Raw genomic sequence first — 22530 nt, forward strand, 5'->3', positions numbered from 1 at the left:
TCAAAGGGCTAGATCTCGTGGTCAACCGCGCCAGGGTTAGGCGGGACGGGGGCCCTAGGGGGGTAGCAATGCCACCGGAGCGTCGTGCCGGGCCCTCATACATGCGGGGTGGTGTTGTGGCATGTCCGAAGAGGCGGCACGCGTCTCCGGTGCGTGGCCCCCCTCACAGACGGCGCCGCCGCCGGCATCTGGAGGGGGAAACGGACGCGTCGGGTCTACACGGAGTGGATTTAGCTGTGGGTTTGGCCCGGATGTTGCTCCCGGGTGTCCCTATGGGCGAACCTGACACAACCGGGTGGAGAGGTCCACTGGTCAAAGCCCGTCTGTGGGAAGTCAAAGGGCTAGATCTCGTGGTCAACCGCTCCTGGGTTAGTCGGGACGGGGGCCCTGGGGGTAGCAATGCCACCGGAGCGTCGTACCCGGCCCTCATACATGCGGGGCGTGTCCGAAGAGGTGGCACACGTCTCCGGGGTGTGCCCCCCCTCACGGACGGCGCCGCCGCCGGCACCTGGAGGGGGGAAACGGTAGTAGAAGGATCAGGCACTCGCATAGTTTCCGGATCAGGCACTCGGTAACGGTACCCCTCAGTCAGTTGCTCTCCTATGTATCATCTTTCGCGAGACCATAGAAAATATTTATATCATAAAGAAATGTTGCCCCCCTCAATTTATTTTGAAATATTTTAACACAATGTTCTCGAGCGTGTCTGGCGTGTGCTTGTGCAGTTAAGCCATTTCTTCCGCACGCTTTGTGCTAAAGAAGTATGTCCTGAGAAGATAAAAGAAATGCATAAGAAGGCGCCGGAGTTGATATGCAAGCTAGAGAAGATCTTCCCGCCAGGCTTCTTTACTCCGGTGACACATCTCATTTTGCACCTCGCGAACGAGGTATTGTTTGGGGGCCCTGTGCAGAATCGTTGGCAGTACGGCCCTGAGAGACAGAACAAGCATCTGAGACAGAAATGTGGAAACAAAGCTAAGATTGAAGCTTCCATAGCTGAGGCAGTTATCCTCGAGGAGGTGGCAGACCTCAGGACAGCCTACTATCCGGACCATGTTCCCACGTTGCACAATAAGGTGTCTCGATACAATATAAAAGAACCCAAGTATAAACCCAAGTTGCCTCTATTCATCGGGCAAGGTGGCAGGGCTGGATGCTCGACACCTTATCTCATGCCACGAGATGAGTGGGAGGATGTCATGTTCTATATCTTGCACAACATCAAGGAAGTTGAGGATGAGTGGATGAGGTAATACCTTTGCACCATTCTTTTAGTTAATTCGTTATGTTCACTTTGCCTAGTTCTTATACCGCTTTTCTTATTATAGTCAATTCGTTGAAGAAGAGTGGACGGGAATGCTGCCTCCTACTGAAGCGGAGGCACTTGCTCTTCTCCAAAAGGGTGCTGATGGAAGGAACAATTTCGTTGAGTGGTTCATGGAGAAAGTAATTTTTCACACTTCCCTATTACCTATTTCAATTAAACTCATGCACCCTATAATTTCAATTAAACTTGTAGGGAAATGATCCGAACGAATCAATGGATGAAGAATTGAGATGGGTTTCCATGGGTTTTGACCCTGCCGTCATGACATGCCAAAAGTATGATGTGAATGGGTATCGCTTCCATACAGAGGAGCACCAGAACAGTCGGCCTGATCCCAAAACCATAAATACCGGAGTCTTCACTGAAGGAGATAATAAAGTAGATTACTACGGAAGGGTAGGAAAAATATACGAGCTTACATTCAAACGTGGCCGCGAACACCTAAGTCTCACTGTGTTCAAATGTCGATGGTTCGACCCCAAAAAGGGTCTGAGACATACGCCTTCTATTGGTTTAGTTGAAGTTAAACCATCAACCGTCTATGCCGGAGCTGATCTCTCGCCGCTACCCAGGCCACACAAGTATATTATCTGCCTTACCCATGCCAGAAAGAGTACCTAAAGGGTTGGGAAGTTGTGTTCAAGGTGTCGCCACATGGTAAGCTACCGGGCCCGAATGATGATGATTACTACAACATAAACCCCATGACATACGAGGGAGTGTTCTATCAAGAGGAACATGATGACGTGGTCCGAAACAACGAGGATGATGACTTGGGTTATGTTGACCTGGACCCAAACGACGAGGACGCACGGATTGATGGTGAGGCAGTTGTGAATCAAAGAGACATAATTATGCTTGAAAATTTAAATGAAGACGCTGACGATGAGGAAGAGCTCCACCTCCGTCAGACAACGAAGAAGATATGCGTGATAGTGATGATGAGACCGATCGACAAATAGATTACAATAGTGATGATTCATATGGGTTCTAGAAAAATGTAAGTTCTTTTAATGATCATTACAATAGTATGCTTAATGTGCTCTTCTGCTATTAATGTTTTTCCTGTATGCTTGTTTATTTGATATCCTTACTAATTGTTTATTCTCTTCTCAATGCAGGTTTGCTAATCATGGGCAAGTCCAGTGGCGCCAGTTTCCTCAGTAAATTCAAAGGACTTACTCGGAGTGGACGAGCCCACAAGGTTCCCTCCCGACTACGCGAGGATGACACCTCACAGGGAGGTGGAGGGGTCGGGGAGGAGACCCTAGAGGAGGAGGCGGTGGGGGAGAGCCCCTGGAGGAGGAGGAGGTGGAGGGAGAGGCATTCGGGGCAAAAAACTCCGGACCGTGTCTGAAATAGGAGGGTCTTCTTCGATGCCCTCCTATACAGAGGCACCTTCTGAGTCTGAGGAGGAGGAGTATGTTCCTGATGGCGAGGAGGAGGAGGATGAGGAGGAGGAGGGTGAGGAGGAGGAGGCCGAGGAGGAGGAGGCCGAGGAGGAGGGTGAGGAGGAGGGCCAGGAGGGTGGTGGAGGGGAGGTTGATCTCGAGTTGTGGGGTACCTTGCCACCGGGTGCTCCGCAGGGGTGGCTGCGTGGTAATGCTGGACTACCTACACCACCTTCTATCGAGGCGCACAAGTGGCTCATTGAACCCGCGGGGACAGAGTAAGTGCCTCTCAATAATATTTTCAACACAAGACAACATTTTCTTATTGTACACATGGCAATCCTTTGATTCTTTTGCAGTAACTAGATCCTTCGCGGAAAGGGCCGTAAACCGAACGGCGTTATCACTGTCCTATTGAAGGAGTTTTAGCCTGGCCTATTCTGCCCGCGGCCAGACAGGGACCCGCAGCTGCGGGTTTTGGCCACGAGCTGGGCCCACTACGAGGCTCGCAGCAACGCGGAGTACGGGACGGCTGCTAAGGCCATGATCACCAAATTTTGGGTAAGTTCTCTTCTGAATCACTTGTCTTCAGCTTCGTTCATAGTTTATCATTGAATCACTCAACTCATGCCTTGTTTGCTTCTGGTTTATGCATGATTGCAGCAACTCTATAGAGTTCTTGATGAGCACAAGGCCAGAGCTGACGTGGTCTTGCTTGCGGCTGCGAAGAAGAAAGCTCGTCAGTTGCAGTACGAGGTGCGCTGGGTTGCCGTCTCGCAGTACTACCACTCCTACCTGCACCAAAAGATGACCAAAAGTCAAGCGCAGAAGCAACGACTTACCTTGAACAGGGAGCTGTTCATGATGGTAACTATTACTAACTTTTCATTGTTTCAAGTAGTCAACTATATGTTTCGTGCTCACATGTCATTCTTCTAAAATTTGCATAGGTTGTTCCTCGTTGGTGCTACGGAAGGCATGACGGATGGGCGAGTTTGGTGGATAGGTGGCTCGGCGACGATGCAGAGTTTGCTGCCAAGAGCATCAAGGCCCGGGCTAACCGTGGAAAAGACGGGACACACGGCCAAGGAAACAGGAACCACTGGGGCTTCAAGGCCATGAAGGTATATCTATATGCATGATGCATTTTTGTTCTTCTTTACCGTCATGTTCTTATGTATGGCTAACTTCTGTTTGACGTTGCAGGAGGACAAGTTGAAGAGGCCGCTCTCAGACATTGAGTCGTGGAAGCTGGCCCGCGAGCGGAGTGATCGCAAGGAGGGCGAGAGCCAGTACTACGGCAAGACCGAGGAGCACCTGGAGTCTTACACTCAGCACTTTCAGAAGTTGCATCCGAATGTTCCTGTTGCTGGGGTCGCCCAGTCTCAGATCGATGACACGGCGGTGGTGGCCATCCAGGGGAAGTCACATGGCCGGTATCCGTGTTTTGATGGCTTGATCACTCCTTCGATCTCGTACACACGGCTTCGGGCTACCTACTCGAGCCAGTTAGAGAGTACGGGGCGTTCACAGACTCCCTTAGCCCGCTTGCATGCTGTAAGTACTTCCCCTTTATCTTTTTCTCTCTAGCATTCTCAGTTTATTTTCAGCATTGCTCACTTAGAAACAACCTAAATTATGTAGGCATATAAGGCCTTTGTCGAGCATAGGAATCTCGAGGTGCGAGAGTACTTGCAACGAGTGAAGGCAAACGATGATTACAACCGTCAGATGATGGCGGTTAGTTTTGCCCTCTTAAAACCAAGCTCAATTTTTGCACTTTCATTCCTTCCGACCTTCTAGTTTGCTTGTTTAACTAACATCCAGGCTATGTTGGCGTCTTGGAGTAACCGCACGGATCCACCACAAATGGGACCCCCACCACCACCTGCGGGAGAACCCCCACACGTGCCCACGTTCGATGAATGGGTGGCACTAGGCAGTGATAGTCCGGTTAGTACATTTGCCTAACTACTGACAAACTAGTTCTCATTCATTCAACACTATCATATCATATTTACCGTTAGAATCTTCTCTCAAACATGTAGGGGACCGGTGGCTCGACTCCTGCTCCATCGACCCCAGTCACTCCGATCTTCCAGAGTGATGGTGGTCGCGGTGGCGGTTTTGGCGGTGGCGATTTTGGCGGAGGTGGTCTTGGCGGTGGTGGTTTTGGCGGTGGTGGTTTTGGCGGAGGTGGTCTTGGTGGTGGTGGTTTTGGCGGAGGTGGTCTTGGTGGTGGTGGTTTTGGCGGAGGTGGTCTTGCTTGATGTCGATGATGATTCCGTGCATGTGGCCATCGTGCCATATCTTTCATGTTCCTACTTTCATGATGTTCCATGTCTTGCACTACTTTTATGTTCATGAACTTTCGCCGGTGATGAACTTGACTATGTTTAAATGATGATGATGAACTTGAGTATGTTTAGACGATGAACTGTTATATTTCTGCATAATCCCATATTATTCTGCTTTGAAATGCTGTCAAATGAATTGAAAAAGAGAAAATAGGGAAAATAAAAAAAAACTATGCCTACGGCAAAGCCGTCGGCATATATAAGCCCAGGACTTCCCAGGACGCGCCACGTGGCACAGCTATGCCTACGGCTCTGCCGCCAGGAGGCACCAGGGGAAGACACGTGGCAAGGCTATGCCTACGGCAAAGCCGTCGGCATAGATATCATCTATGCCTACGGCTTTGCCGTAGGCATAGCCCGGCCACCAGGAGGCACTAGGGAGTGCCACGTGGCAGGGGGTATGCCGCATACCCCCTGCCACGTGGCGTCCCGTGGATGGTTAGCTCTTTTGACGGCGCCGTTCGTTGCCGTCAGGCGAAAAACACTGCCGACGGCTAAACTATGCCGACGGCTGACGCCCGGCCGTCGGCATAGGCCCTATGCCGACGGCTATACTACGCCGACGGTCTGACAAGACTACGCTGACGTGATCTACGCCGACGGGACTATGCTGACGGCAGCCGTAGGCATAGATCTATGCCGACGGCAAGGGACCTATGCCGACGGCCCTGGGCTGTAGGCATAGGGTGCGAGTCCGGTAGTGCATCCATGGCGTTTGAGGGGCCGAATTTGCCATCACGGTTGTAGATGCTCTTACTACCCCAATCCCGCACCATTGCCACATCTTGATTGTAGCTGGTGTAGCGATTGACATGATCACGAAAGAATGAATCAACATCATCCAGAGTAATTATTTTTAGCACGAATAGGAAAAGGAGCACAAAGTGACCATCACCACCCTGTGCGACCAATTTCCATGATTGAAACAGCTATTAACATGCATGTTGCTAGTAAACATCATAGGAAATTATCAAGCAGCATAAGATATAAAAATGGAGAAGATGTGACACATGATAGCAGTTGACTACAAATGCGCAAATACATCCGAGTATGACAACTCAAGGAAGAAGCCCACCTGCAGCTTACTCAATTGCTTGCCAAAATCAATAACCAAATTAGATTGAATTAAAATATGGAGCAATTTATGTGTTCTATCATGTGGAGCTGTATTGAAACATTCGAGCTCCATGCTCATGGCAGGTCAGGTGGCTATATTTCCGAAAATCGAATGTGTAGCCTAAGGAAAATTGTGCATGATCAATGGACAGATAAAAACTCATGAAAGAGCAGATGATTACACAAGCAAAGAAATAAATAATACTCCTTAGAAATTGAACAAAAATGAAACGGAAAGAAAAATTCATTAACAACAGGGTGAAATATGATAGCTTTTATTCCTGTTAATGGGAGGCTACAACAAAAGAGCATTACATTTCTTATGGAAACATACAAATATCCAAGGCCTCTTTCTGACATTGCAATCACAAACCTGCCTTTATATATTGATCTGAAATGATCTGCGCTAGAATGCTGCTTTGAAATTGAAGCAAGAAGAAACTAAAACGAAAATGCATCAAAAAAAATTCGTTACTAAACAACGGAATTAATTACTACCAAATATGATAGCTATCATTCCTGATTTTGGGAAGCTGCAAAATAGAAGAGAAACAGAGCATTACATTTATATGGAAACATTCAAATATCCTATGCCTAGTTTTGACAATGCAATCAAATTGGCCTGCTAGAATGAAAATGCATTAGAAACAACCAAATGCATATCTTGTGTATGGCATCCTCCCAAGGTAGAATCGTACTCTTAACAAAATCATAAGAGGAAACAGCATGGATGTAGAAAAACTGCAACCTGGACATATGAATCTGTAGCTTTTACTTGTTCATTATTGCTGGCAAAGGAAGGAATCTTAATTAATTTTTTTCTTTTGTAGTACCTGAAAATGTAAATGCATAATGTTGAACACTGAAACCTTCTGGCAAAAGAAACAGTTGTAGCACCAGTTCTCCATTCAAGCTGATCTCTTGCATTCTCAGTTAAGTGAACTAATTGTTACCAGCAAGGGAAATGCAAACTGTTCATCAAGATTCCAAGTACTAGAACGAATTACCAGACTGAGATGGACAGTCTGCAAGTAGTAGACATGAATCCATTTTGACTTGATCTGCTCGAGATGGCTGGTTTGAAACTGAACAAGGAAACAAGTAAAAGGACAAGTCATTAAATACAACCTACTGGAATACATATGGATATAATTTGAAACAGCATTCAGTAGCTACCACTTTTTAGTTCCAAAGTATGTTCAAAATCATGCTAAACCAAGAATGGGCCACACAAAAACCTCTGGATATGCCCTGCAGGAGAAAGAATCGTACATGAAGTAACTGAGGAAGGTAAAGACTTGAGGCCATAGACGAAGGGAACACATAAGCCATCATAGACATATGTTCCTAACACCGGAAAAGGGTTCATTATAATTGCAAAACTAAGTGAATATTTGTTCTCAGAGTGGAAAGATGCACATGAAAGTTGCATTGACTCAAAATTTGTTGTGCAAAAGGTAGCTAAATATGTTCTGCATCAGCATAATTACCAAAGGCTCTTTTTCTATATCTGATTGTAAATGTCTTTTTAGGAGTGGTTGCAAATCTGCAATGCATAAAAACAAATGAAAGAAATGGAGGATGCAGAAATATCCATGGCATGTAAACAATTGCTTTCTCTGCATTCTTCATGTAAGCAGCCTAACAAGTTTACAAATTTGATCAGTTGCTACAAACACCAGAAAATCTGATTTGTGTTATTTCACGTAGCACAAATTTGAAGTCTAAAAAGGTTCTAGATTTGATCTGTAGGACCTATATCCAGGAGAGTGTACATATTATCATTTCAACGAAACAAAACTAGATGCTTAGTGTGTAAAGGAAGACTCCAGCCGATGGTATGTGTTTAACATGTGCAATATGATAAAGCTATATTATTAAGACACATAAGAAATGACGACGTAACTCCTTGAGTAAATAGAGGTCAGACAGATAAATGATAATCCATGAGGTAACCCGAATTAGAAACTTGTTGATCTCTTTCAATGCCTGAATTGCAAAATTAGGAACAGGTAGGCATAGTACTCTGAACAGGTAGGCAAAAATAAAAACGAATCTGCACAAACCAAGATAGACGTTCTCGGCATTAAATCAAAAATAGGAGTTCAAGAGAGAGAGGGGATGCAATCAGACGGGGCTGGAGCAGAGGCTGCGTCTTTGCATACAAACACAGCCTTCCCCCATTGCTCTCTCGCTCGCTGTTTTCCATAGGAGAATAACAGAAAATACATGCACACATCCCTTCTGCCATCAAGGATTGTAAAACTGAAATAATCAAAGTTTCTCTGATGATAATACCATTTTTCAACTGAACTGAGTTTGAACCATTCCCTTACATAAATCTAACTGATCTTGCCCACATACGGGCATCAGCTTTGAAGCACGAACAACACTAATCTAAACACTGATCTTTCCTCATACACCAAGCATCAGTTACGAAGCACTATCCTTAACTAAACTACGGAAATCTAAGTAGGTTTCAAACTCTCGACACTAATCAGTTTTGGGTCAAGGATACCCAGAGTAAGAGACCATGAATGGTTGTGGATACAACTCCAGCGAGCACGAACAGAAAGATTGTCAGGATGCTCGTCGTGCACTTGGTCTGTATCTCTAGGGAGTAGTAAAATGCAAATCCTGCGCAGCCTGAACCTATGTAATGTGCACAAACAGCCGAGAAGAAAGCTAAACGCGCAGCAATTCTCCACCGTTTGGGGAGGCGAGCAATACCTTCCTTGGGCACCAAGCGTTTCGCCTTATCGGTGGCGCACCTATACTCCTGGACGCGCTCATCCAGCTCCTTCCGTGCTTTGGCCAAAACCTGGTCGGCCTCCAGAACGCCCAGGGCAAGATTGACGCGACGCGGGTCGTTGAGGTCCTTGACCGCCCTCTCGGCGCGCCCGACAGCCACATTGGCCACCTCCGCGGCATCGTAAGCAGCCTTGTAAGCTGCGTCCTCCAAGGCGGCGACCCGCTCGTGGTCCTTGGCTGCCCCGTCCGCAACCTTCCGAACAAAGACCATCAACAACGCGGTGATGACCATAGCGCAAACAACATAGCGCACACAAGTTGCGATGAGTCGATGCAAGTGATTTTCATCGCAGGTGGAACTAGCAGTGGGAGCGCAAGAAGGAGATGAAGGAGTGGAACTAGTGGATGCAAAAAGGGTCAGTGCTAGCACTAAGAGAAACATGCCGGAAACTGTGCCAATCAACCAGCAAAAGGCCTCAGCGGCTTTAAGGAAGATGTGGCGGAAGGTATTGGCCATTGTGCTTGTGCTAGGCTGTTGGCTTGCGGTGAGACTACACTACTGTATGAGAGTTTATATAGGCGGATGCTACACTACTACTCCTACTCAACCAAGACACGAGCGCAAGCAACCCAGCAGCAGCAAAGTAGTATCGTGGGGAGTTGGTCTTTCTCGCCCTCTCTCCCCCCTGCGACTGCTAGCACCAGCAAACAGTAAAAGTCGTGTACAGTAGAGTGAAAAAACGGAAGCCACCTCTCTCCCACACACACAGTAGAAAAAAGAGAGAGAGGTTTTGCTAGGTGAGGAGATCTTTTGCCCGGTCGATACTCCAGCTGAGGCACAGCCTATGCATGTCTGCATCCTTTATCTTCACCTGTCGTAGTAGCCAGTCTACGTCTAGGGCTATGAATATGACTGGTACTAGATAGTAGTGCCATTACTCCTGCTAGCCTCTACCCTCGCTGTAAAAAATTCATCAGCCTCTGTGCCACTTTAATTACTCAAATGGAGGGAGTACGTCCACCGTTTTGTCAGTTGAATTGTACTGCCACTGTAAAACCAGCTCGGCAACCATATTCCTAATGTCTTTGTTTACCGGGAACGGAAACGATGGCAAGCGTTTTGCTTAGTCCTCTATTGGCTAACCTGTTCATCTACTAGTATTATTTGTTTGTTATAAGAACCACTAATGTTCCTGTTATCCTCGCATGCATGCTTTAGGCAGCACAGTGACCACCTTTACCCACAGTACATTACTCAGCTCTCTCCTCGCTCGGTGAGCTATGACTTCAAGTGACCAAAGGATGCAACTAGCTTTCCAATCTTTCACTGGCCCAACGCATGCAACGAAAAGTAAACCCCGAAAGCGATTTTAATTCGCAGCGCTGACTACCTGCACTGTCCCGGATTTGCAGCGCAAGCAAAAGATCCGCAATCGGCAGCTCGGTTCAGCTCGTGATTCTCCAACTAGTAAATCCAAAGGACAATGGGCAAGCTCGCTGTAAATCCAAACGACACTCTTTTCGGTCATCGCTTCCTTCCGGAGAAGCAAAACACGGAGGTTTTCTTTTTTAATCTTCGGATGCTGCATTATCTTGAATGATATTCTTGTGAGGCCATATATAAAAAGTTTGATTGGGTAATGCAAGAGAGAACTACTCCTCAGCGTCTTTACTCCCTTCGTCTAGGTGTGTAAGTCATCTTACGTTATGCACCGTGACCAAGACGGAGTGGAAAACGAGAAAACTTAATTTATTTTTAAAAATTAATAGCATTGCATGCAATGAACTAGCCACTGCATGTCATGTTTGATACTCCCTTCGTCTAGGTGTGTAAGTCATCTTACATTATGCACCGCGATCAAGGCGGAGAGGAAAACGAGAAAACTTAATGTCTTTTTGAAAATTAATAGCATTGCATGCAATGAACTAACCACTGCATATCATGTTTGGTAGTCTCAAGTCATTGAAAGAATGCACGGCCCACATCTCTTCTTGGTTAATAGGTCACAAAATAAAAAACGAGAAGAGAGTTAATCTACCGTGCCTAAGTGTTTTGTGGTTATTTTGTTTTCGTAAGGTGATTTACACACCTAGACGAAGGGAGTAGTCTCAAATCATTGAAAGCGTGCACGGCCCACATCTCTTATTGGTTGATATGTCACAAAACAAAAAACGAGAAGGGAGTTAATGTACCGTGCCTAAGTGTTTTGGGATTATTTTGTTTTCGTAAGGTGACTTGCACACCTATACGGAGGAAGTAAAAAAGATGTGTGGAGTGGACTACACTGCTTTATGGGCGTTTATGTAGGCGGATGCTACACTACTACTCCTACTCAACCAAGTCACGAGCACAAGCAACTCAGCAGCAGCAAAGTATCGTGGGGAGTTGGTCTTTCTCGCCCTCTCCCTCTCCTGCAAACAGTAAAAACGTGTAGTGGAGTAAAGAAACGGAAGCCACCTCTCTCGACACACACAGTAGAAAAAAGTGAGAGAGGGGGGGTGTTGGTTGCTGAGGTGAGGAAATCTTTTGCCCGGTCCATACTCCAGCTGAGGCACAGCCCATGCATGTCTGCATCCTTATCTTCACCTGTCGTAGTAGCCAGTCTACGTCTAGGGCTATGAGTATGACTAGTAGATAGTGGCAGTACTCCAGCTAGCCTCTACCCTCGCTGTAAAAATTCATAAGCATCTTGTTGGTATAAGTAGTGTGTAGGGAGTACTAGTACGATGCAATACGTGTGTAGTGTACAACATGCTGTCGCACACAATTGACTGTGACCGCAGTGAAACCAGAACTTTGATGGAGAAATGTCGTTGCATTATTGTTTTCTTTTCACCGTGGCCAGGTGCAAAATTACACTGCCTCGTGCCTCAGAGCCGGCGATATCTACAACGTCCACCGTTTTGTCAGTTGAGCTGTGCCACTATAAAACCGCTCGGCCACCATATTTTTAATGTCTTTGTTTACCGGCAACGGAGACGATGGCGAGCGTTTTTTCTTAGTCCTATATTTGCTCATCTACAATATTTGTTAAGAACCACTAATGTTCCTGTTATCCACGCATGCATGCTTTAGGCAGCACAGTCACCACCTTTACTCACGCTACATTACTCAGCCCTCTCCTCGCTGGCAAATTTGACAAATTTGACCTATGGACGAAATCAAATCACAGAATGAACTGTCCGTGAAACTATTTCACGCGGCTGACCCGTGGCGCCTAGCTCTCAGGCGCTGCACTAGTGCAACGCCTGGGAGCTAGGCGTTGCACTAGTGCAACGCCTAGGAGCTAGGCGCCACACTATATAGTGTAGCGCCTAGCTCTCAGGCGCTGCACACTGACTTAGTAATTTCCTGATCACACGGGTGCGACGCTGGCCGTGTAGCGCCTATCTGTGAGGCGTTGCACAGTGTAGTGTGGCGCCTTCGTGTCGGGCGTCACACAAAAAGGTCAGCCGCGTGAAATAGTTTCACGAATAGTTCATTCTGTGATTTGATTTCGTCTATAAGGCAAATTTCCTCGCTCGGTGAGCTATGACTTCAACGCACTGAGATCCAATGCCTTACTGTGGCCAAGGCACAGCGGACCTTGCCCCCTCTCATCCACTGTTGGAATTGATCCAGCGACCAGCAGCAATTCACAACCAAAAGAAACTGAATGAGTGGACAAAACAACAAAAAACAGAGTGCAGTTTCTTCAGACAAAGAATAGAGCAGACCATTGGTTCAGCTAACACAATACAGTACAGTTCAGTTTAGCAAACTTCAACAAAAAAGAAGTACGTCCCAACACTTCAATACAGATACAACTTCCTAAACTTACTAGAAGCTTAAGCACAACACAACAGCAGAAAGTTGAACACAATACAGATTCTTTTGCAAGTCTGAACAAACTAATTTTTAAAGCACTTGACATTGAAAATTGTTCTTACATAATCATTCAAGTAAATAGAGTTGGCCCTTTTACTAGTACACATAGGCCACAAAAGACTATAGTTCACCCACAAGTCCAAAATACTATAGTCAACCCTGTCCAAAATACAGTCGACACCGCCCAAAATACAATCTAACAAGCTTGTACATGCTAGAACAGATTTTCACTCGTCCGGCGCGCCCAACGAAAAGGAAACCCCGAAAGCGATTTTAATTCGCAGCGCTGACTACCTGCACTGTCCTGGATTTGCAGCGCAAGCAAAAGATCCGCAATCGGCAGCTCGGTTCAGCTCGTGATTCTCCAACGAGTAAATCCAAAGGACAATGGGCAAGCTCGCTGTAAATCCAAACGACACTCTTTTCGGTCTTCGCTTCCTTCGGGAGAAGCAAAACACGGATGTTTTCTTTTTTAATCTTCGGATGCTGCATTATCTTGAATGATATTCTTGTGAGGCCATATATAAAAAGTTTGATTGGGTAAAGCAAGAGAGAACCAACTCAAACAAGAGGTTATTGTTTTCCAGGGACTTGCTCTCATTTTTTCCCTTAACCCTAGGTGGTTAGGGCAAACTTTTCTCCCCAGACTTCATCCACGAGCTTGTGGATTCACCCTAGATGGTTGGCGCAAATTCTCCCCTCCAGACTTCACCGCCGAGTCCGTGGTTTCGCCTTCCCTTTGCATGACGCTCCGACGGCCGGTGACGGGAAGGAGAATCCTGGTGCCTCGACTTCGGTTGGCAGTTCAGGTTAGGATTTTTAGTCCTCGTAGGTGCGGCACTCGGAAGGATGGCGACGCTTCTTCTTTGAGTTTGTCTTCCGAGTTTCGATCCTCCTGGAGTTGGTACTTTTGGACGTAGTCGACGAAGCTCCGGCATAGATTCTTGCCGTCTCCTTGGGGCGCTGAGGTTAGAGTTTCCTATCATGTGCCGAGAGTTGGTGTCCGATGCTTCAGATCTATGCAAGGGTTCAACCGCGACGACTATGGCTCCAGGGCGCTGGCCCTTAGGGGCATGTGCACGAAGACTCATTGTCATCGACAAGGTCAGGTCGGCTCTGGTAGGGGAGCGACGACATCAACGCGTCGGCGGCTCTTTCTGACAGTAACAGTGGTTATTCGATGGTCTTGAAATCTCGATGTAATTTTTATTATATTTAAGATGATTTATACTTTCGATAATCTTTTACAATAGATCTCATCCTTTTCACACAAAAAAGGCCAACTCAAAAAAAAATTCTCTTGCCACTTTAACATGAGTTTCATTTCAAAAATACTAGTCCCATGGTATTAACAATGAAAAACTTCTCTCCCGCGATGCCAGCCGCAATCGCCATGGGAGGAAGCCTAGGGCAACCACCATCGGGCTGCCTCCCCCCCCCCCTTCGCCACAAGGCGCACCCAGGTGAAACCTGTGCAGCGTTGCGTGTAGCGAGGCTCCTCTCCCTCTCTCACTTGGTGCACTGGGCAAAGCGGGGTGTATTTGTTGTAAGAGGCATGGGTCTGATGAAGCCCCGATAATCTCTTCGTTTGTTCTCCGCTATTAGTGACTTTGGAGTGACTCTTTGTTACATGTTGAAGGATAGTTATATGATCCAGTTATGTTATTATTGTCGAGAGAACTTGCGCTAGTGAAAGTATGAACCTTAGGCCTTGTTTCCTAGCATTGCAATACCGTTTGTGCTCACTTTTATCATTAGTTACCTTGCTGTTTTTATATTTTCAGATTACAAAAACTTATATCTACCATCCATATTGCACTTGTATCACCATCTCTTCGCCGAACTAGTGCACCTATACAATTTACCATTGTATTGTGTGTGTTGGGGAGACAAGAGACTCTTTGTTATTTGGTTGCAGGGTTGTTTGAGAGAGACTATCTTCATCCTACGCCTCCCACGGGTTGATAAACCTTAGATCATCCACTTCAGGAAAATTTGCTACTGTCCTACAAACCTCTGCATTTGGAGGCCCAATAACATCTACAAGAAGAAGGTTGTGTAGTAGACATCACGGCGCCGTCCATAGGGGGGCCACACCCCGGAGACACGTGCCGCCTCTTCAGACATGCCACCCCCCTCCCCCCCCCCCCCCGCGCGCGCGCGCATGTATGAGGGCCCGGTGCGACGCTCTGGTGGCATTGCTACCCCCGGGCCCCCGCGCCTAACCCTGGAGCGGTTGACCATGAAATCTAGCCCTTTGACTTCCCACGGACGGGCTTTGACCAGTGGACCTCTCCACCCGGTTGTGTTAGGTCAGCCCATAGGGACATCTAGGAGCAACATCCGGGCCAAACCCACAGGAACATCCCCTCCGTGTGGACCCGACGCGTCCGTTTCCCCCTCCAGGTGCCGGCGGAGCCGCCATCCGTGAGGGGGGCCACACCCCGGAGACGCGTGCCGCCTCTTCAGACATGCCACCACACCACCCGGTTGTGGTAGGTCATCCCATGTAAACACTTGGGAGGAACGTCCCCTCCGTATAGCCCCGATGCGGCTGTTTCCCCCTCCACATGTCGGCCTCCATATATAATCGAAAATTAAGGTATTTATGATTATATTAACACATGCTACATGTAAGTTAATTAAAAATAATATGTAAAAGAACAAAAAAATCTATATGAAAAGAATATATATATATATATATATATATATATATATATATATATATGTATATGCCGACGGCGACATAGATGATGGTCGGTGTGCCTCGGATCGATGACATGGCACGCGCCTCTATGCCGACGGCCGCCCGTCGAGGCTGTCGTTATAGATCGGACGCCGTTAGCCGCTCGTCACGAGCCGGGCCGCCGGGCCCGCAACTATGCCAACGGCTCATGTATGCCGACGGCCGCTGTAGGCGTAGGCTGGGATAAGCCGACGGCTAATCTGTGCCGACGGGGGCCGTCGGCATAGCTCGGTAAGCCCGACGACCTCTGTACGCCGACGGCCTGGAACCGGCTGTCGGCATTTCCCGGAGTAGGCCGACGGGGGCCGTCGGCACTGGCCCCTATTCCGGTAGTGGGGCCACCAGACTCCACGCCGCTGCACCCACCAGTCTGGTCCCCAGAGAGGGGTCCGCGGTCACTACGGTCGCCGCCGCGACTAGCGCCGTAGTCGTTCTGGATCGTGAGCACCTGCTGTCAGCGCGTGCCTTCTTGTCGATGGACACCTCGGCAAGCTGGAGAAGCGCGCGAGCCTGGACGAACTTGGTGAAGGGATCAAGGGATTGGAAGATCTTGGCCTGTACCTCCAATTTCTCTCCCAGCCCGTCCACCATCTATTCAGTGAGTGCCCGATCCGAGATGGGCTCGCCCAGGTCCACGAGGGCGTCAGCAAGATGCTTGAGGCGGCCACAGTAGGCCGGATAGTCATCTCACCGTGTACAATGGCGCGGAACTCCTTGCTCAGGTGCAAGAGTTGCGCCGATTGATTGTCGAGGAAGAAAAGCCAGATGGCGTGCCAGGCGGCGAAGGCGGACTCGTTGTTCTCCATGATGACATCGACGAGATCGTCGCAGACAGTGGCGTGCATCTAGAGGATGATGTCGACGTCTGCACCCCGCCAGGCATCGGCGGGCATGAAAGGCGTTGAGGAAGAAGGTCATGGAGCGACGCCAGCGAGAGTAGTTGTTTGCGGTGGGATCAAGCTTGTACGGGATGAATTGGGTGATGGGGAAGTCGCCGAGGGATTTGGGAAGGGAAGCTTTGCCTCCAGAGAGTAACCGGGAGAGGGGAGGGCAGAGGCGTCAGCGGGAAGGTCATGCTGGGAGGGGCTAATGGGAGCATGAGGCATGGGACTCTGAGGGTGGGTTTCGAAGAGCAGAGACGAAGAGGAGTCGCCGGAGACCGCAGCGGCGGCCGCCGCGGCGGCGCCGAGTGAAGGAGAGGTAGACATGAGTGAGAAGGCTTTGATTACTATGAAGATTACTGTATTCTCACACCTTACATTGATCTCAATCAAGCGTACATATACAGAGGAGGCTGCCCATGTAACACCTTACATTTCCTTTGTGTGTTTCCCTTTTGCTTCCATAATATTAAAAAAAACGATTTGCACATACTCCTTTCGTATCAAAACATAAGACGTTTGTTGACACTTATTTTTGCGAATATACTTTTTTGACACTGTCATAGTGTCAAAAAAACATCTTAAATTTTATTTTTTAGGGGTGTCTTATATTTGATACAGAGGGAGTATATATTAACACATGGCGCATTGAAGTGGCGCGGCGTGGACGCGGGCCTCAGTCGAACGAGCCGATGGTACGTCACACATGTTATAATGCGGCAAGGTACCATGGTCTGCTCGACCGCAACTCCACAGTTGAATAGTCTCCCTGTCAGCTTTCAGAATATGGCTCAACTTTGACCTGATGGTGCGTGGTAAAGATATGCCTCGCATCTCATCGACTTGCTGGCTTGCTTGCTGCGCCTCAATAATCTTTTCTTTGCCTGGCAATCAATCTGAATAAGACGGGTACTGTTATGTCAGGGAATTACTTGTGTAAATCTTATCAACGGGAAATCCTAGGACCGTATCGTGACAAAGAAAATCCTCGCTCTCGGCGGGTTAGCATGGAGCCCGCGCTACTCGAGTACCATCGCAGATATATAGCCAGGAGCCCCATTTGGATTGCGGCTGTACTGTACTACTGTTCCACAAGTTTATCCATTCTTTTCTTCTTCTTTTTGATGGCCAGCCGTAATCGCACCTGCCTTGCTTCGTTTGCATGGAATGCACGTAGGAATGTCACTCGGGTTAGTTTGGCGAGCTCCAGTAGTACTCGTACTCGTGATGCAGCGTTGAGAGGAGGAGCACGGCGCAGGTTGCTACGCGCGCTGTAGCTTGGAGGGAACAGGAGATCCCACTCGCTGCAGGTGCAGCTGAACAAAAACTGGGGGGCGAGGCGGCCAAGATGCAGAGGCGTGCTGCGCCGAAAGGCCCGCTGCCGCTCAAAACGGGAGGGCTGCGCCGCCACCAACGCGAGAGGCAGGCGAATCCTTGCCGAAACCGGAATCGGCTCAGTCACGCCGCAGGCAGGACGCAGGCGACCAAGATGCATCAGCTACCACGGTATCCACTGCACGCATGCATGGAATCTTGAGACGTGGCGGGTGGGCAGAGGGACCACGCCCAGCCCCAGCATGCATGCCCACGCCCAGGCAGACGGAGGAGATGCGCACCAGCCCGTGGGTGCATGTTTCCATGCAGGCAGGGGAGGCCACGATGCGCGGGACTCTGTCCACCCAATGCGACTGCAACAATTGGGCAGTCCTTGTTAGCTGCTACCAGTACTAGCAAATGGCAGCAAGATCGACTTGTCAAAGAGGAATTAACAGCTTTTTTTGGCGAATTAATCAAGAATTAAGAGTTAAGCACGTGGCGAGGAGGTCCTGATCGAGGGCAGTCTGTTGCGGAGGTGTCTCACACGGCGTCCTTTATATTTGATGCCCTATATATGAAAGAAGGTGTACTCCAAGTCTTGTCCTCTTGACCTGCTATTTTGTGTGTAAGTGTGCCACTTAAAATTGGTTAATCGATCAAGCTGGTTAACCATCAGCTTCGGTGGTAGTTCCAACTCAAAAAAAAAAAAAACTTCGGTGGTAGTTTTATATTCGATGTAGAACACGCCACCCATATATAGCCAGCACAAGGTCGGTCTCTCATAATATGTTGTATAGCCATCGCATTGCTAAACAGAAGTTGGTTACACTCGTTTGCCAAAGTACAAAAGTCATAATTACAAAAGTCATATAATTAAACATATATTTTTCTTGGAAAAACATATAATTACAAAAGTCATAAGAAATTGGAAAGTTGCTGCCAGGAGTTAAACATAAAGTTAGGAGGTCACATGAACAAAATTACTGTGTGACATCGTTCGGCTCTGCCGGTTCTACCTGTTGGACTGTGAAATGAAAAGTTGATTTTGGGGGTGCCCGTGGTCCTTGCCTAGTTAAGGAGGTCTCGTCCTAAGGCGTACGCTGCTACCCCTCCTTTGCTTGCCAGCCTTGTGTGCGCGAGTGCAGCAAAGGTGCAGCCCGTCCACGAGACCCCGGGATTGCGCTAATGGCCGGACGAAAGACAAAGCCATTGTGTTGGGCTGGTGTTCCCAACGTCTTTCTCCATACCAAGTTGGGCTGGTGTTCCATTGTGTGTGGTCACATCGCATTGGATTCCATTTTCTGTACTCTACTCGCTTATGTTATTTGCTGTGCAGCTGTTGCAGCAGGGGGAGGGGGAGAGAGACCCAGCCAAGGCAAGGCCCGGGTTCCCACGTTACCAAGAACCTATAAATATAATTGCGCCCTGTTGTTTAAATATAATCATCAGCCATCACCATACATGTCATTGTTTTGTTTGTGCCTCATATATCTAGTCTAACAAACTATAAATTTGTTACCCTAAAAAAACTATAAATTTGTTGCCATAAATGACGAGGAAGAACATTCCGTTTTTAATCTGCCATCAGTCGGTCATCGAATGGCTGATTTTTTATGATTGGTTCAATTTTTCATTGTTCTTCTCTTTTGTTTTTTCTGATTTCTTGACTTCTCCTTTTCTTTTTTCTTCTGAAATTCCTGTTTTTATTACTAGCATAGTCGCCCTCGCAAATGCGAGGGCATCATCTTTAGATTGTTGAACCAAATGTGAGGGCATCATCTTTAGCATGTCGAGTGTTTAGAAATAAATAGAGTATTTTGTAGATAATAATATTGGTTGTATTCATTTGGCTGTGATGATTTATTTGTACATAAATAATCAAAGTTTAGATCCCAAGGTAGGAGTTAGTTAGTGTGTGACATTGCATAGGTCTGTGGAGATAGATCCTCGCATGTGCAAAGCAATTAATTGTTTTATTTAATGAGACGCAGCATAAAATGGTTGTTAATTACATAGAGATGTGTAGCATAATTTTCCACATTTAGAGTTTAATTTTAAAAATATCAAAAAGAAAAGGTTGCCAATAGTATGATATTGAATTGGATTAATGTGGTCAATTTAAGTTGAAAACAATGCATTTCCAAAATATATCTTTACGCATTCGGATATTGGCTTTCACTTCTCTCATAATTATATTCATGTACTTTTTCTATGATTTTGCATGTTGATAAATATTAATAGATGTAAATGCATATACAGAATACACACATTTGATGGTACTTCTTCCAGGGATCATAATTTATGAAATAAAGACATGGTTGTTGTTTTCCTAAGTATGCCCAAAAGAGGAACCACCTATTGGCGATAAATATTCATCATCAAGTATAAATATAATGGATTTTCAAGCTATCATTTTGCAAGAAGAGATATATGACTAAAATTTCATGTGATTTCAGAAAAATAGTTATGTCACGCAACTTAGAATGCAATGTTCTCTGTGTCACATGTCTCCTCCCTTTTGTCTAAGTTGATTGCATACATCCTAGCTTTTGCCATAAAAAATCAAGTATAATGGAAAATGAGAAATAGCAGGGGTCTCCATCTGGAGCACTCACAATTATTTCATTTTATTTTAAAATTCCCTCTTATACGTTGTAGTTTTGTTGGCATGGAAATACTAACAACCTAAGTTGCTGGTCATTTCATCGCATCACCTTCTAATTTTGAGCTACATTATACATGACAACATCAATACAATAAAATTTGTACCCTCACAAAGAAAAATCACATCGAATTACTATATGACATGGCATATTCTTCATGATCAAATGTTGATCATCATTTTCTCAACCAACATGTTTTTTCACATAATATAGCTATATCTTGCAGAAGTATATTTCAAAATAAATATAGCGACATCCTTTTGATGTTTTAGGCGCAAGTACTTATTTCCTTATATATGATCAAACATAGAAAATTATTTGTCGGGTAATATTCAGAAATGACATGTAACTTGGATTGGAAATGGTAAACAATACATAACCAAATCCATCTCTAATAACTTACTTTAGCAAAATACTATTGAAAAGGGAAAAAAATATAAATGCTAAAGTATGACTAAGAATACAGTACCTAAAATATATGGATGCCTCTAGCTAACCTTTAAATCTTATGAAAGCCAAGTATGTGTCATCATGTTTCCTTGAAACAGTTGAACACATTTGTATTGGCTTCTTGACATTCAAAAATTATTAGAGAGAAATATTATATTACAATTTTTCAAAAGATTATTTTTATAGAATTCTTTCAAAATGTCTTAATTTTTGTTGCTAAATTAGATAAGTAAGAGTAAGGAAGATTGTAATGCTTCAACATTATTTTATGGAAGAGCATGAAAGAAAAGGATAAAAGATAAATATATTCATAAAATATTTCGAGAATGTTAATTATAAATGGACTGACTGAGAATTATAATATTTGAATATGATTTTCTTAGTCTGTATCGACATACTCCATACGTTTTTTTTCCTTCGGATGTTAGTTCTATCTTAAGTCAATTTTCATGTTTTTTTAGAAAATAATACTCCCTTCGTTCCTGACCTTTTAGAGATTCCACTAGGACTACATACAGATGTATATAGACATACTTTAGAGTGTAGATTCACTCATTTTGCTCCATATGTAGTCTATAGTGGAATCTCTAAAAGGTCTTATATTTAGGAACGGAGGGAGTATTCACATTCACAATAAGAGATCAATATCCATGAAGGTACATGATTTCATATAGTATTATTTGGTGTTGTAGATGTTGATAATTCAACTATAAATGTGGCAAAACTTTAAAAAGTTTCCCTTTAGATAGGAGGAGTAAACAGAGTGGAGTATAATTTGTTACCAACTCATTCAAACATTTAACTTGAAGAACTGACTAATGATCGCAATAAAAAACTGAACATCAATAGTATTTAATCTGGACATACCACAATGCCATTTTAGGCTAAAATGTGACTAACATCTGCCATGTAACAATACAAAATGTTTGATTATGAGATAACTTTCTAAAACATAATTAATAGGAGTCGAGACAAATGTTAACTATAAAGTACCATGTTATGAAAGAGACAGTCGACCTATCATTACTTAATTATATATTTCCCAATCGTGGGATTAATATGTTGCTTGTAATATAAACAAATCAACTTAGAAGACATGTGCATAAGATACATAGATGAAAGTAGATACTACAAATAAAATAGCCGAGATTCATACCATTGCTTGAAGGATGGAAAACATAGTACAGATAGCAAATGCCAAATGGTATACCAATGTTTGTAATAAAATTAAGCATTTTTTGTATAGAAGTCTATTCCTTTATGTGAATTTTGAAGGTTCTTTTGAATTGATTATATTGGTTGTTTTGTTATATTCGCTTGCACATTTGGGCCACCGGTATGGGCCATCCTCACTGTGTTATGCTAAAAAAACACATTTGAGTGAATTTGCTCAAAGCACTATTTAGTTGACCAGAAAATAGTGCTCTAAAGAAATGAAGCTTTGTGGCGTGCGGCATATGTTTCATGCATGATACAGTATATACATACTCATGATAGATAGATGCCTGGAATTGAATTACCGATATTGGACGCAGCTAATCTGCACCAGGGCTCAGAAGGGCCCGGAGATGAAAAGTAAAATCATAATAAATAGGAAAAACAATTAAAAATCAGATTATTCTGGAGTGCAAGATGCTCTTGTGCGTGATGTCCGTGCAAAATT

General features: G+C 45.5%; 1 long non-coding RNA gene across 1 annotated transcript; it reads left to right on the plus strand.

Annotated features, from left to right (window-relative positions):
- Window positions 1-3651: 3651 nt before the first annotated feature.
- On the plus strand, window positions 3652-5240 carry LOC141026491 (uncharacterized). The gene is made up of 3 exons (XR_012188702.1): window positions 3652-3842; window positions 3925-4458; window positions 4546-5240. It is a non-coding gene; the product is annotated as an uncharacterized lncRNA (long non-coding RNA).
- The last annotated feature ends 17290 nt before the right edge of the window (window positions 5241-22530 follow it).

Source organism: Aegilops tauschii, chromosome 7 (assembly GCF_002575655.3).
Source record: "Aegilops tauschii subsp. strangulata cultivar AL8/78 chromosome 7, Aet v6.0, whole genome shotgun sequence".
In the NCBI taxonomy this organism is placed as follows: domain Eukaryota; kingdom Viridiplantae; phylum Streptophyta; class Magnoliopsida; order Poales; family Poaceae; genus Aegilops; species Aegilops tauschii.